This window comes from Sarcophilus harrisii, chromosome 1, assembly GCF_902635505.1.
Source record: "Sarcophilus harrisii chromosome 1, mSarHar1.11, whole genome shotgun sequence".
Classification (NCBI taxonomy): domain Eukaryota; kingdom Metazoa; phylum Chordata; class Mammalia; order Dasyuromorphia; family Dasyuridae; genus Sarcophilus; species Sarcophilus harrisii.
In genome coordinates, this window is record NC_045426.1 from 461095771 (window position 1) to 461111948 (window position 16178).

Below are 16178 nucleotides of genomic sequence, written 5' to 3' on the forward strand. Positions count from 1 at the left end.
TTTTACTATGTTAATAGCATTTCTATTTCCATCTGAACTTAAATTGAATATGATGCTCTGGGGATCCATCATAGATTTTAAGCTGTGATGTGATAATCATAGAGCAAAATAATGAAGATTGGATTCAGGCAATATCTGAGAGCAAACTTGTGGACCTCTAGCTTTGGCTGAGGTCAAGAGGTTGCAGGTAGAGTTTGAACTCTGGGTCTCAGAAATAATTTTCTAGTCATTCATCCCTGACTATGCTTTAAGCTCCAGCTGATGAAGAAATTACAGAGTGGTCCAGATTATTAATCATGTTGAATTCTTCATTTCTCTTCATTGGACATTGAATTTATATATAGTACCATCTTACACAATTTATCAAAGGAGAGTTGATTTTTCTTTCTTTTTAAACTTGCTTCACATCTGGCTCATATTTGGGAGGGAATTTAGGGAGGAAGATGAGGAAAATTGAAATATTTTTCTTGTCTATTTTTAATTAGGGTATGATTTAAAATTATAGCAAACAAAGAATAATATAGATTAAGGATATGAGAGGCATCAAGGCACATGGAAAAAACATTGGGCTGGTGTCAGAGGACTTGGTTTGCTACTTGCTATCAGTGTGATCTTGGACAAGTCAGTTAAGTCTTTTGGATCTATATTTTTTCTTGTATAAAAAGGAGTACTTGAATTATTATTCAGGTACTCATTCTTCCCTAAGGCAAGATTTAGAGAAAAATAGAAAAATAGATTTGGGGGGAGAGGAGAGGGAGAAATTTAGCTTTTCAAGGCCAAGAAGAGTATTATTAGCATGCTTCCAGACACAGAATAAACATTTCTTTGAAAAAAAAATTCTGATGCCTTCGAAACATCACATTCATTTCCAAATATATTCCTCCCTCCATCAATGAGCCATCTCTTGTAACAAAGATTTAAAAAGAAAGAGAAAACAAAGTTTACGTTATGTTTGACAGAAAATGAACATTTCTCTTTGGGAACCCATTATATTTCTGTCAAATAAATATAGCAGATTTCTTAAAATACTGTTGCATTTTCCCAAAATTCTATTCTCACAAATCCATTAGACAAAATTATCACAAATTGTGAAGATCAAGTTCGCACCCTGGATATCTTAGAATCAGCCAGAGTCAGGATAAACAAAATTCCTTGGTCTTTATTCTTGGGTCTTTAGGGGTAAGAGTGAATTGGATGGATGCAGGATCTCCATGACCTCTCCTCTACGTCTCCTGCCCAGAAGTGACTCTGACTAGTCTTACGCCATCCCCTAGTCCCTTCTACAATTCTCTGTATACACCAATTAATTATCGAGCCAGCCTAGAATAGTGGGAAGGGCCATTTTCCAAGCATATGCTAATAGAGTATTGTCCAATTGGTAATTAGCCTTAAGTGCTCGGTTGTCTGACCTCAGTGCATTAACTCAAGAGTTTCAGCCCTTTACAACAAATTATCAAAAAATATATTATGCTTTTTGAAGTTCTAATATGGTAACAAATTTTTTTAATGCAAATTGTCAAGGATAAGCTACAATGAGGATTATTATAGCTTGTGAACTTATAGTCATTGGGCTCTTTACACAAAAAAACAAACTCTGAAGATTAATGTTTAGTTCATACTTGAGGGAATTGCTATTCTTGCTTCTCTGTTCTTGTAGCAATTGACCTGTTTGTTGTATCAAATTTGGTGTTGCGGAGGCCTGCAAAAGCCTTTATTACCTGGGTCTCTGGACTTTTTCTGGTACTTTCTTTGCTTTTTCTCCAGAGAACATTCAATTGTTTGATTCATAATTAGAAAGTTCCTACCACAATAATTGTCTTCAGTGATTTTGTGTCTGTGGCAATCTCTCATTTAACAACAGTTTACAGATATATTAAATTTTGCAAAATATTGTAGCCTCAGCTGAGTATCACAATAATGCCATCTTTGGTTAAAAAGTACAGGAAATAAGCATTTATGATGCCTAGTATGTATGGGGTACTGTGCCAAAGGTTTTGTTTGTTGTTTTTTAAAACAAACATTTCATTTTATCCTTACAACAACCTTGGGAGGTGGATGCTATTATTACCCACATTTTACAGTTGAGGAAACTGAGGCAAACAGAAGTTAAGTGACTTGTCCAGGGTCACACAAGCTAGCAAGTGATTGAGGAAGATTTGGACTTTGATCCCTCCTGATCCCAGGTCCAGCATTCTATACACTGTGTCACCAGTTGCTTCTGTACTAAAAGTACTAACCACCAGTATCTTGTCTTTTTCTTATCTCTGTTCCTTTTTTGATAGTTCCCTGAGTGAAGCTTTTTGGATTTCACTTATGGAAAACTTAAAATTGATAGTTATATTAATTTAAATAATTAATATCTTATTTATATGTATCATCAAGACTTTTTAATATATGTAAATTAAATGAATGAAAAATTCATCTAGGCACTTTTGGGGGGCATCTCTCCCTTCCCCCAATCAGAATGTTTTTGAAAGTTCATTATAGAAAAGATCAAGGAACATGAGCAAGATGATAGTGGGAGGATTTGAACTTTATGGCATGATCAGATTCCAAGAGTAACCAGTAATGGTCTAGTGTCAACTTTAAAAGATTTGCAGTGGATCTTCTCATAAGTCTGAACTTAGTCATTTCATTCATCATTTTAATTAACTAATTGGATGAAATTGTAAAAGGTATGTTTGCCCAAGTCATAGATGACATGAAGCTTTGAGGAATAATTAATGTGTTGGGTTCTAGGAATCTAGGAAGATTAGTACAGGTCTAGATCATATAGTTGAATCAAATAAGCTAAAGTCCAAAAGTGAACTAATTACTTTCCCTTTAAACCCTCTTTCCAAACTTTTTTTCAGTATTGAGGGTACCACCATCTCTCCAGTCTACCAGACTTGCAACCTAGTTGTTATCTCCTTCAGCTCCTCAGTTTCTCCATCTCCAACCTCCTCTTCCACCAACCTATTATCTAAGAGCTGTTGATTCTACCTTTGCAACATCTAGGAAACGTACCCTTTTATCTCCTCAGACCCCTACTATCATGCTAGTACAGACTCTTATCATCTCATGCTTAAACTACTGCAATAGCCTGTTAGTAAGTCTACCTAACACAAGTCTCTCCCTACTCCAACCCATTCTCTTATTAGCTGCCAAATCAAATGAGAAGATATTTGTTAAAAGTGCTTACTTAGCACAGTGTCTGGCATATAATAGGCACTGCAAATGTTCATTCCCCCAAAACATAAGGGTTCTCCTATTACTTTCAGGATCAAATAGAAAATCCTGTTTGGTGTTCAAAATCTTTCATAGCCAGCCAGTTCCCTGCTTCCCAAACTCTTCCCAACACACACACACATACTTTGGTCCAGTGATATTAGCCTCCTTGCTGTTCCTTGAAGAAGACACTGTATCTCTGGATATATTTTCACTAACTGTCCCTCATGCCTGGAATGGTCTCCTCTATCTGTGCCTCTGGAGTTCTTTCAAGCCCCAAATAAAATTCCATCTTCTACAGGAAGCCTTTCTCAGCTGCTTCTTGATTTCAGTGCCTTTCCTCTGTTGATTATTTCCTATTTATTCTCTATAAGTTGATTTTTTTTTTCAAAATTTGCTTGCTGGGATGATTTCAGAAAGGACTGGAGAGACTTACATGAACTGATGCTGAGTGAAATGAACAGGACCAGGAGATCATTATATATTTCAACAACAATACTGTATGATGATCAACTCTGATGGATGTGGCCATCTCCAGCAATGAGATCAACCAAATCAGTTCCAATAGAGCAGTAATGAAATGAACCAGCTACACCCAGCGAAAGTACTCACCCATCTGGGAGATGATTATGAACCATTACATAGAATTCCCAATCCCTATATTTTTGTCCACCTGCATTTTTGATTTCCTTCACAGGCTAATTGTACACTATTTCAAAGTCCAATTCTTTTTGTACAGCAAAATAACTGTTAGGACATGTATACTTATATTGTATTTAATTTATACTTTACATATTTAACATGTATTGGTCAACCTGCCATGGGGGGGAGGGGATGGAGGAAGGAGGGGAAAAATTGGAATAAAAGGTTTGGCAATTGTCAATGCTGTAAAATTACCCATGCATATAACTTGTAAATAAAAAGCTATAATAATAAAAAAAAGAGAAAAGAAATAGAAAAAAAATAAATTTGCTTGCTGTATGCTCCATTAGATTGTGAGTACCTTGTTAAGATACTTGCGGGTAAGGAATGTCTTTTGCCTTTCTTTGTCTTCCCAGTACTATATCTGGCATTGGCTGAATAAAATAAATGTATGCAGTATATTAGCTAAACTATAAGAGCTTACTATATACAGTATCCTTCAGCACAGGAAATTTACTTCAATCTTTATCAATGTAGGTACATGGCAGTCCTATTGTTCTTGCCATGACTAGGTAATTGGGGAAAAAAAAACTACAAGTTCATTGCACATAGTAGGTACATAACAAATATTTGTTTTGTAATGGATGAATGAATCTTAGACCTCATGTACTCACGAAGTCGACTTTGGATGAGATTCACAATTCTCTTTTTTTTTACTATATATATAGTAATATATAGTAATAGAAGTTGTTTCTCTGGCCATGTCCTTCGTATTATTTTTTTTTTTTCTTCTTAAGAGATCCTGTTTTCTTTACACTGAAAAAAACAAAAAAACAAACAGACCTTACTTTTTTCTGCTTAAAGATTTGTAAAATAAATTATCCTTTGATAGTTGTTGGTGGAGAAGAATGTTAGAAGGTGTTTGGGTGTTTCCATAATTTCAAAAGTGATCTCAACACAAAAGGCAGTTTATTGCCTTGTTTATTTTTGGTCCACTTATATGTTTAAAGTTTTGCAACATAAATTACTTTATTTATGAAAACTGGTGAGGAAAAGTCCATCTTTTTGGCTCCTCATCAGTATTTCAGTTGCTATAACTATAATACTGACAAATTCATTCTTCCCCCTCCCCTCAATAGGCTTGAGCCTGTTCTTGTGGTTTTTCCAATTACCTCGACATGGCAAGAATGATACGACTTCCATATGGCCACAGCAATTGATGCTAGAAGAAATTATCAATAGGATGAGAAAGGTATCAGGTGGTTTTCATTGAATATTGTATATCATGTCATCTCAGCTTAAAGAGATTATATAGTGGATTGACCTATGCCTACAATTTATTTTCTTCTTTTAAAATTATTTTTATTTATTTCACTAAATATTTCCCAGTTATATGTAATTTTTAAGCATTTAAAAAATTTTAATGACAATTTTTTACCTTTCTTTCCTCTCCTTCCTACTTCTTGAGAAGGCAATTTGATAGAATATTTAGTCATACAAAACATATTGCCATGTGCAAAAGAAGACAAGGAAAACAATTTAAAAACCATGGTTCAATATGCCTTCAAGAGTTCATCAGTTCTCACTTTGGAGGTGGATAACATTTTTCATCATAGGTTCTTCAGAATTGTCTTGGGACATATATATATATATAATCAAAGCTTTTTATTTACAAAACATATACATGGATAATTTTTCAACATTGATCCTTGCAAAGCCTCCTGTTCCAAATTATCCCCTCCTTTCCCCCACCCTCTCCCTTAGATAGCAGGTAGTCCAATATATGTTAAATATGTTAAAATATATGTTAAATCCAATATATGTATACATATTTATACAGTTATCTTGCTGCACAAGAAAAATCAGATCAAGAAGAAAAAAAAAACTGGAAAAGAAAACAAAATGCAGTCAAACAACAACAGAAAGAGTGAGAATGCTATATTGTGGTCCACACTCAGCTCCCATTGTCTTCTGTTTGGGTGTAAATGGCTCTCTTAGTCACTGAACAATTGGAATTGGTTTCAGTAATCTCATTGTTGAAGAGAGCCATCAGAATTGATCATTGTATAGTTTTGTTATTACTATGTATAATGGTCTCATGTTTCTGCTCATTTCACTCAGCATCAGTTCATGTAAGTCTCTCCAGGCCTCTCTGAAACCATCCTGCTGGTTATTTCTTACAGAACAATAATGTCCCATAACATTCATATACCATAACTTATCCAGCCATTCTCCAATTGATGGGCATCCATTCATTTTCCAGTTTCTTGTTGGGTCCCTATCTTGATCAGAGTAGCTAAGTCTTTCACAGTTGATCATCTTACAATATTGCTGCTGCTATGTGCAGAGTTCTCTTGGTTCTAATCACTTCTCTTTGTATGAGTTCATACAAGTCTTCCCAGATTTTTCTGAAACCATTCTGATCATTTCTTACAGCACATAAGTATTTCATCACAATCACATGTCACAACTTGTTCAGCTATTCCCCAATCCAAGGCTATGCCCTCAATATCCAATTCTTTGCCATCATAAAGCTGTTATAAATATTTTTTAACAAATAGATCCTTTCCCCCTTTCTTTGATCTTTTTTTTTTAAATATAGAACTATTAGTGGTATTACAGGGTCAAAAGGGAATGATTTATAACCCTTTGACATAGTTCCTATTAATGGAATTAGAATAGGCAATGAGGAGATAAAATTATCACTCTTTGCAGATGATTTGATATACTTAGAGAATGAACCAAAAACTACTAAAAATAATTAACTTTTAAAAATTATTATTTTAATACACATTGTTTTAAGAATCATGTTGGGAGAAAAAAAATCAGAACAAAAGGGAAAAACCATAGGAGAGGAAAAAAAAAAAAAAAAAGAAGTGAACATAGCATGTGTTAATTCACATTTGGTCTCCTTAGTTCTTTTTCTGGATGGAGATGGCATTTTCTGTCCAAAGTCTAATGGGATTGCTTTGGATCACTGAACCACTACGAACTAACTCTTTCATGGTTGATCATCACATATTCTTGCTATTATTGTGTACAATGCATTCCTGATTCTGCTTGTTTCACTTAGCATTAGTTCATGTAAATCTTTCCAGGCTTGTTCATCATTTTTTAATAGAACAATAATATTCCATTACCTTCATAATTTATTCAATCATTCCTCAATTGATAGGCATCTACTCATTTTCCATTTCTTTGTTTCACAAAGAGTTGCTACAAACTTTTTGCAAATGTGGGTCCTTTTCCCTGCTGTCTTATTCCCTTGGGATAATAGACACAGTAGTGGCACTGCTGGGTCAAAAGGTTTGCACAGTTTGATAGCCCTTTGGGCACAGTGCTAGATTTGGTCTCCAGAATGGTTGGAGCATTCCACCAACAATATATTAGTGTCCCAATTTTCCCACATCCCCTCCAGGATTTATCATTATCTTTTTCTGTCATCTTAGACAAGATGAAAGATGTGAGGTGGTACCTCAGAATATTTTTAACTTGCATTTCTCTAATCAGTAGTGATATAGAGCATTTTTTCATATGACTATAGATGACTTTAATTTCATTATCTGAAAATTATCTGTTCATATCCTTTGACCATTTATCAATTGGGGGATGACTTGTATTCCTAGAAATTTGACACAGTTCTTTACATATTTTAGAAATGATCCCTTTATTAGAAACTATACAGGGAAGCATTTGTGTAAAAAAATATTTTGTAATTGTGTTCATATAGTTCCTGACTTTTTCTTGGCATGTAGATACCCAAATATTTTATCTACAGTTATTTTAAATGGAATTTCTCTTTCTATCTCTTACTACCAAGCTTTGTCAGTAATATATAGAAATGCTGTTGATTTGTGTGGGTTTGTTTTATATCCTGCAACTTTGGTAAAGTTAATTATTTTGACCATAGAAACAAGATTAAAAGAGAAGTACAAAGCTGTGGAAAAAACTTTTACAACCAGTGTTTCTGATAAAGTGTATTCTGATAAAGAATGCTCTAAATCACTCTTGATTAGAGAAATGAAATTAAAACAATTATGAGGTACCATCTCACATTTCTCAGATTGTTTAAGATGATAGGAAAAGATAAATGTTGGAGGGTATGTGGGAAAAATGGTATTAATGCATTGTTGGTGGAGTTGTGAAATGATCCAACCATTCTGGAGAGCAATTTGGAACTATGCCCAAAGGGCTATAAAATTGTACATATTCTTTGATCCAGCAGTAATACTATTGTGTGTGTATTTTAAGGAAATCATAAAGGAGGAAAAAAGGATCCATGTATGCAAAAAGCTTGTAGCAGCTTTTTTTATGATGGCATAGAATTGGAAAATGAGTAGATGCCCACCAATTGGGTAATGGCTGAATAAGCTGTGGTATATGAATGTAATGGAATATAGTTGTTCTATAAAAAGTGATGAACAAACTGATTTTAGAAAGATTTACATGAACTGCTGCTGAGAGGAAAAAGCAGAACCAGTAATAGTTTGTATGCAGAATCAGCAAGAATGTTCAATGATCACCTATGAAAGAGCTGGTTCTTCTCAGTGGTTCAGTGATCCAATGTAATCCCAATAAATTTTGGATTGAAAACACTATATGCATCCAGAAAAAGAACTATACAGATTGAATGTAAATCAGTATATACTATGTTCCCTCCTTTTTTTCTAGGGGTTTTTTTTTTTTTGTCTCCTATAGTTTTCCTTTTTGTTCTGATTTTTTTCTCCCCCAACATGATTTATAAAGCAATATGAATTAAAATAAATAAATTAATTAAATAGAAAAAAAAAAGAAATACAGACCTATTAGGGGGATTACTGGGTCAAATGGGTATGCACAGATTTGTAGCCTTTAGGATATAGTTCTAGTTTTCTAATTCCCCCTCCTCTTCCCCCCGCCCCAATTTTTGGAGTAGTTCACAACTCCACCAACAGTACATTAGTGTTTTAATTTTCCCACATTTCCTCCGGTATTTGTCACATTTGACACTTTCTGTTATGTTAGCCAACAAGTACAAGATAGCATTTCAGAGTTGTTTTAATTTTCATTTCTCTCATTAGTGTTTAAAGCATTTTTTTATTATTGATAATTTTGATTTCTTTTTCTGCAAATTGCCCTTTCATATCCTTTGACCATGTGTCAACTGGGGAACTGTTATTTTTTTTTAATAAATTTGGTTTAGTATATTTGAGAAATGAAGTCTTTGTCAGAGAAACTTGCTTAAATTTTTTTCTCCTACTTTCCTATTTTCCTTTTAATTTTGACTGCATTAGTTTTATTTGTGCAAAAGTTTTCTAGTTTCATGTAATCAAAAATGATTACTTCTTGTAATGTTATCTTTTTTGTTTGGTCAAACTTTACCCTCACTCACAAATCTAACAGGCACATTTTCCCTATGCTTTCCTTGTGTTACCTTTTATGTCTAAATCATTCATTTATCCATTTGAACTTTATCTTGATATATGGTGCGAGATGTTGGTTTATGCCTAATCTCTGCTAAACTGTTTTCCAGTTTTCCCAGAAATTTTTATCAAACATTGAGTTCTTATCCCCAAAGCTTGCGTCTTTGGATTTATCAAACACTATTTTATTAATTTCTAGTATAGTACAGTATATCTAATCTATTTCACTGATTCACCATTCTATTTCTTAGCTAGTACCACATCGTTTTTGGTGATTATTGCTTTTTAATACAGTTTGACATTTAAATCTGCTAGGCTACTTTAATATTTTTTAGTTGATTCCCTTAATATTCTTGACCTTTTGTTCTTCCAGATGAATTTTGTTACCATTTTTTTTCCTAGCCTTGTAAAATAATTCTTTGGTAGTTTTATTAATATGGCACTACATAAATTAATAGAATTGTCATTTTTATCTTCTTGACATCACCCATTCATGAGCAATTAATATTTCTTCAATTGTTTCTTCAATCTGTATTTGTATGAAATGTTTTTTGTAGTTATTTCTATATAATTCTTGTTTTGGCAGGTAGACTTCTAAATATTTTGTTCTGTCTACAATAATTTTAAATGAAATTTTTCTATCTCCTCCTGTAGAGTTTTGTTTGTAGTATATGTAAATGATGATAATTTATATTAAATCTTATAGCTTTGCTTAAGGTATTAATTTTTCAACTAGTTTTTAGTTGATTCTCTAGATATGAAATCATATCTACAAAAAATGAATTGTGTTTTCTCATTGCTTACTCTTATTCTTTAAATTTCTTTTTCTTGTTTTATTGCTATATATCCTTTGTCTTTAGTATTATTATCTATTAGGAACAAAGAAACTTAACAGCTGTGGGTAAGTCGTCTCTGTCTGAATTTTCTGTGCTTTACCAAGAGTCAAGAACCTTAGTTGGTCATTCAACAAGCATTAATTAAGCACTTATTGTTTCAGTCATTGCACTAAGCATTAGGAATGTTGTTGATCCTTTATTCTGGAAGAGGACAACAATACCTCAAGGGTGATATCTTGACTTGTGAGTGAATTGGATTTAAGTGAGACAGACCTCTAAATATCAGGCTCTCTCTCCCAGAGTAATTATAGCCCATAACTTAAGACAACTGTTGAGAGTCCTTATGTTGGACTGACTTCTTTCTAAGGTGCCTGCCAGCCCTGGGATATTGCGGTTCTGAAACTCCATTATTTCAAAATTGAAGCCTGTATCTTCTATTTCTCTTTTCTTCGAAATATGCTTAATTCTGGCTAATTCTGAATATTCCTACTGAGGTTCATCTACTCATCCTGGGCATAAGTTATTTACATTCTGAGACAAGTTACATGGAAACAGAATAAGTCTGCTTATATAAAAATTGGTGAGGTTAATTTCTTATAATAAGAGGAAAGGAAACATGGTCTTCTGCTGAAGTTGAAGAGTTATCAGATATAGTAGTATTTGTCTAGCAGGACAGTCCTATCTAATGAGCTTGTACGTGCTTAATTATTGCATTGTTGATTCAATAAGTGATATCTGCTCAATATTTTGTCATAGTTTTATTTTAGCCCTTCTAAATTCATTGATTAGTGTAAAAGTGTGATGTCAGAAAAATCAGGATATATGAAAATAAATTCAGGCTTCTAAATGGGGAAAACCATGTCCTAAATCCATTGTTGTCAACAGAAATGGCATATGTTCTTGTTCAAAATACATTGTGTTAGAGATTTTTTTTTTTTTTTTTTTTAACATTAGTGATACCAGGTAATTTCCCCAGAAAACATTTTCTTAGTTAAATATGTTCTTGAATAGTTTCTTAGGTCAAAGGTAGATAGAATAAGGCTCATATCTGCTACCATTGTCATACTGCACACTTTAAGTAAAAGTTAGCTGTTTTGAAATATTTTGCTGAACAAAACTGACAAAATAACATAAAAGGACCACTAGATTTAAGATGGAGTCAGATTCATTAAAGAGATGATGGATAAATATCAGCTTCCTGTGCATAACTTATTTTTCACCCCTGAGGCAATTGGGGTTAAGTGACTTGCCCAGGGTCACACAGATAGAAAGTGTTAAGTATCTGAGGCCACATTTAAGCTCAGGTTCTCCCGACTTCCAGGCTGGTGCTCTATCCACTGCACCACCTAACTGCCCCTCATAACTCTTTTAATAAAAAGAGGACCCTATGTTCCAGCATTTACCTTAGGCTACTTGATTCAAAGACATGTATCTGCTATGCTTAGCTGCTGAAACTTCCAATATTTATATGCATACATTAAGAATCCATAGAAAAAAGAGACTCAGAGAATTATAAGAAAAAAATAGAACATAATTAGCTGAGATAATGACTTAAGACTGGTTGAGAAAGGGGAAAATGAAGGGAAAGTTATATAGTTGGATCTGTCACAACTATAACCAATATCTGGATAACCACAGAAATAACGGAATGTCTGGAAACAGGAATGGAGCTTAGGAAAGGCAATCTATTCAGCAGTTACATTATGCGGGAAAGATCCCACCCATATAGAAGTAGCGCTGCAATGACTTCTATAAAACCTAGCATGAAATGCTCTACTTTAGTGTGCTAGCTAATAGCACATTCTACGAGTTTTTTCAAAGCTATATCTCTCTAAGGGAGATGTATTAGGGAGTTAGTGGTTCTATTGATAATAAAGAACCTTTCTGGTTACAATATTTGTTGGCCAAGCTTTCTTTCTTCTTGAATTACATCATTGTGTGTTTTCTTCTAGGCCAACATGCTAGGCGATATCCTGTCATAAGTCCCAAGAACAGCATCATCCATCATTTCCAAGCTCCATTATTGCTTCTACTTACATGATTTTGTTTTGAGCTTTCTCTGTAAAATGATAGGGGAAATTTTTATGTTCATAAAACAGTATGTGTTCACTACCTATTTGTCTGTGTATCTATCTGGGACTGAAAGGATACAAAAATAGGTCCTGAATTGGTTAAATTTCTGGGAGCAAATAATCCCTGTTAATTTGGTAAGCATTCTCTTATGGTGAGCATAGAATCAGACTTATCTAGGTAGGACAGGGGTTTTAGCGGCTATGTGCTCAGCAATTTACCATTTCTGCTGAAGTAGTTCTTGTCCCCACCTGTCATAGAAGATAGGTATCCAGATGGTGAGGTCAAGGAAAAAGAGGTTCTGAGGTAAACACCCTTTTTAAAAAGCTCTACTGAGTCATCAGGTTCTTTTGTTCAGTTACCATGAAGAGGATTGCCAAGCCCCCACAATCATCAAGTCCCACACATAGACTGATAGAAACAATTTGAGTTGTCATTGTCCCCAAAGTATCCAAGCTGGAAGCTAACCCATACATAGGCTGATTGAAACAATCTGAGTTTTCATTGTTCTCAAAGTATCCAAACTAGAAGCTAGCATTTGTGATCCATTGGAAGTAGGCAGGTTTTGAAATCATGCTTTGATGGTCCTACTATGTTTAGAAGTAGAGGAAGCAACCATGAAATATAATACCCTCCAAATGAAGCTTAGAGCATTCATTCCATATATCCCAAGCATGTTTTTTCCCCCATAAGAAATTTGGAAATTCTGTGTGCACAGCTTTGCAGTGGGGGTAGGTTGGCTTGTACCAACCCTTCATAGGAGGATGCCAAACTAAAATTAGTGCTCTCAATGTGAATTTGTTTCCATTTGTTACTGATGCTGCCATTCTCTTTATTCTGACCTGGATCGAACCTCTCAGTTTCCTTTAGTTATCTCTATTGGTGTGACAGCTCCCACTCTCCACTCTACCAACCGAATCCTCATCTTAGCTCTTGGAAGGCAGTTTTGTTATCTCTCCTGATTTGACATCAGCTTTTCCCTTTCCCTCTTTCACACTCCTAATTCTCTATATCCTCATCTGACCACCCAATGATTCAGCTATTTCATCTCTAGCACCCAATACTTACTGACAAGGCATGGTATGTCAAGTCTTCCTTGGAAAGTTATTTTTGTTTTAAATAATGCACATGACTACTCCATTTCAGGGTGAGAAGCTTGCTTTTCCAATGGTATTTAGATGTTTCTGTTTGTCCTAGATGTACTGTTTCCATGTTCAGATTTGTTTTTGGATGAGGGGAAAAGTTATGCCAAGGGTGAAGTTACTTTTAGAAAGGAAACCTCAGTTGTATGAATGCCTGTTTTTTCACCAAATAGTGCCTTATTAGTCCAGGAGATAAGTTTTCAAAATGTCCTCAATGTGTAGTCTGATTATGGATAAGTTCTTAAACATCTTTAAAATTCTACCTTAATTGTCATCCTATGAAATATGCATAGAACTGCCCACCTTTCCTGAATCTAAATAATTATTAGTATTGGTTTTCTAACTTGGACACCGGACATGTTGAAAATTTTGATTATTTCTATCAGTTCATATATAAGAATTCCTGTTTGAGGGGTTTGGTGGTTTGAGATAAGGAAATATCCTTCATGGTCACTAAGCAAGAGGAGCTGATGACTTAATAGACCCTTTTAAAAAAAGCATATGATTCTACTCCAGTCCCTCTTTTTCCTTGGACTCTTCATCTGGGTATTACTTCTCCCACAATAATGGAGACAAGGACCATCTCAACATAAATGACAAAATGCTGAGCCCATAAGAGCTAAAATCTATCCTAAGATTGATTCTGTTTTGGGTTATCTGTTTTGTTTTCTCCTAATCTTAGGTAGATGAATTATCAATCTTAAAATGGATGTGTGCAGGCTTCAAAGTTAACTTATGAAATAAAGAGGTTCATATTTACTAACAATAAGATGAACGCAAGGCCTGATCCCGCTTTCCAGAAGATATTATTATGAAGAATACAGTGCAGAACCAAGTGAAATGTAAAATGTCAATTCAGCCTCTCTATAGTGTACCTTACATTTATATGAGGTATGTGTTAACTTCCTTAAAGTATAACATAAGTTATTGTTGCATATTGTTCATTTAATCAAATGAGTGATTATGATAATTGTGTTTTTATCTGATTCATAGTCTACATTTAGTTTCTTTTATCCTCTGTTTTGAGGGAGAATCTAGATATGGTTTCAGACCTAAACTTTAAATTTACTTTCCTCAGAGGCACCAGGTTGGGATTTAAGGAACTTAACCCTTCTCACTACAGGCTGGTCTTCTAGGATTGAATGTGTTTCACTGCTCTCTGTCTCTATTTTATCAAGTTCTTTATCTCTTCAATAGTCAATAAACATTTATTAAGCACTTATTATGTGGTAGGTTCCATGCTAGGCAGTGATTGCAGATTGCCAAGACTCAGAGCAATAGTAAATTCAAGGTAGGCTTGCAGAATCCCTTAATTAAAAAGGAAGGGCTTAAACTGATTTTCTATCTTACTTAAACACATCTTACCTACTCCTTCATTCTGACTCCATCACATTAACCAGCAAATCCTTGAACTCGGAATGTTGAACATATTGGAATTTTTCCTGGGTAGCCTTTGAGAACTTTTCCATTGAATTCAATAATTATTTTTTAGCATTTTAGGTAAGTCTCCATTTCCAGGCAATAGAAAACTTTTTTTCCCCCATTTATATTAAGATAGGAGTTGTATTCTGGGCAGATGACAAATACTGGGGAACATTATTTTCCACTAAGTGAACAGTTCCCTGGGCACTAGTATCACTTCTGAAGATTGAGTGGCTTATGTTCAGTTTGTGAGAATAGGACTCAAGGAACCCCATGACAGTTGACCCATCAATAATATGCATTAGTTCTAGAATTAGGACAATAATCATGAGAACATTATATTTCAAGTTAAACTCGTTTAGTTCAACTCTACAATTAATTCCTGGCTACTCCCTCCAACAAATAGATACATTCAGAACCCTTGGGAAAGAAATACACACCAGGTAGGAGGACTCCCCAACTACACCACTTGAATAGTTCTCCAGGAGCTTCAGATTGAAAGACATTTCACCCACAAAGTCATGCAGCTTTGTTTCTCTGCTACAAACACTTGTCTAGACCAGACTGAAGCAATAAATGTACTACATCAGATGGCTTTTATAGGCTGACAAGCATTTAGCTGAGAGTCATCAGCTGGGGGGTGGGGGGTGGGGAGGGAGGAGTGTGCCCTTTTCTTTGTTGCCACAGCTGCTGCTTCTTAATCTTTTGGGGGCAGGTGTGAATTCTGAGATGTCTGTCATCCTTGTATTTAATGGAGACTGTGCCTATAATATTTGTTCTTCTAAGGCAGGTGTGACTTCTACTACATTTACTCTCCATTACATATCTTGTCTGCAAGACATAAAGACTTCCTTTTTCTTGGCTAAATACAGTCCACAACTGTTGTCTAAGACAGACTATGACCATGTGTTAGGAGATTGGGACAATTTAATGTCAGGTTATGTAGAGTTTGCAAGTGCTATCATTCTGGAGAAAAAAACTATTTTCATAGTTTTTCCTGTGGTCAGAGCAGTTGAGAAAGGGAGAAATTCTGTAGAAATATTTAGGCATAGTTATGGTGCATGGAAAATAAGCTGACTGAGTCTGACATTGATGTTCAGAGAGATGGTTAGTGTTAGGGAATCATAAGAAAGTCAATAAACACATTCACAATGTATTATTTTGTGTCAGAAGATTATATGAGGAATGAAAGGAGCCCTTGGTAGGGAAGGATTGGAAGAAATTTAGCTTTGGACTTCCTCATTTTAAGTGTTTAGTGTGGTAGGTGTGTAAGGTTTTATGGTGGCGTTTGACTGAAGTCATGCTTATGTAGTAATGAATCCACAAATACAGGATATGGCAACATGGGAGCAAATGGTAATACTTCTGTAACATTAGATCCAAGATTGCACAACTCATCTGGATTGTATCAGCCTAGTTCTTCCTCCATGCCCAATCCCAGGGAAGTAAAAAGAACT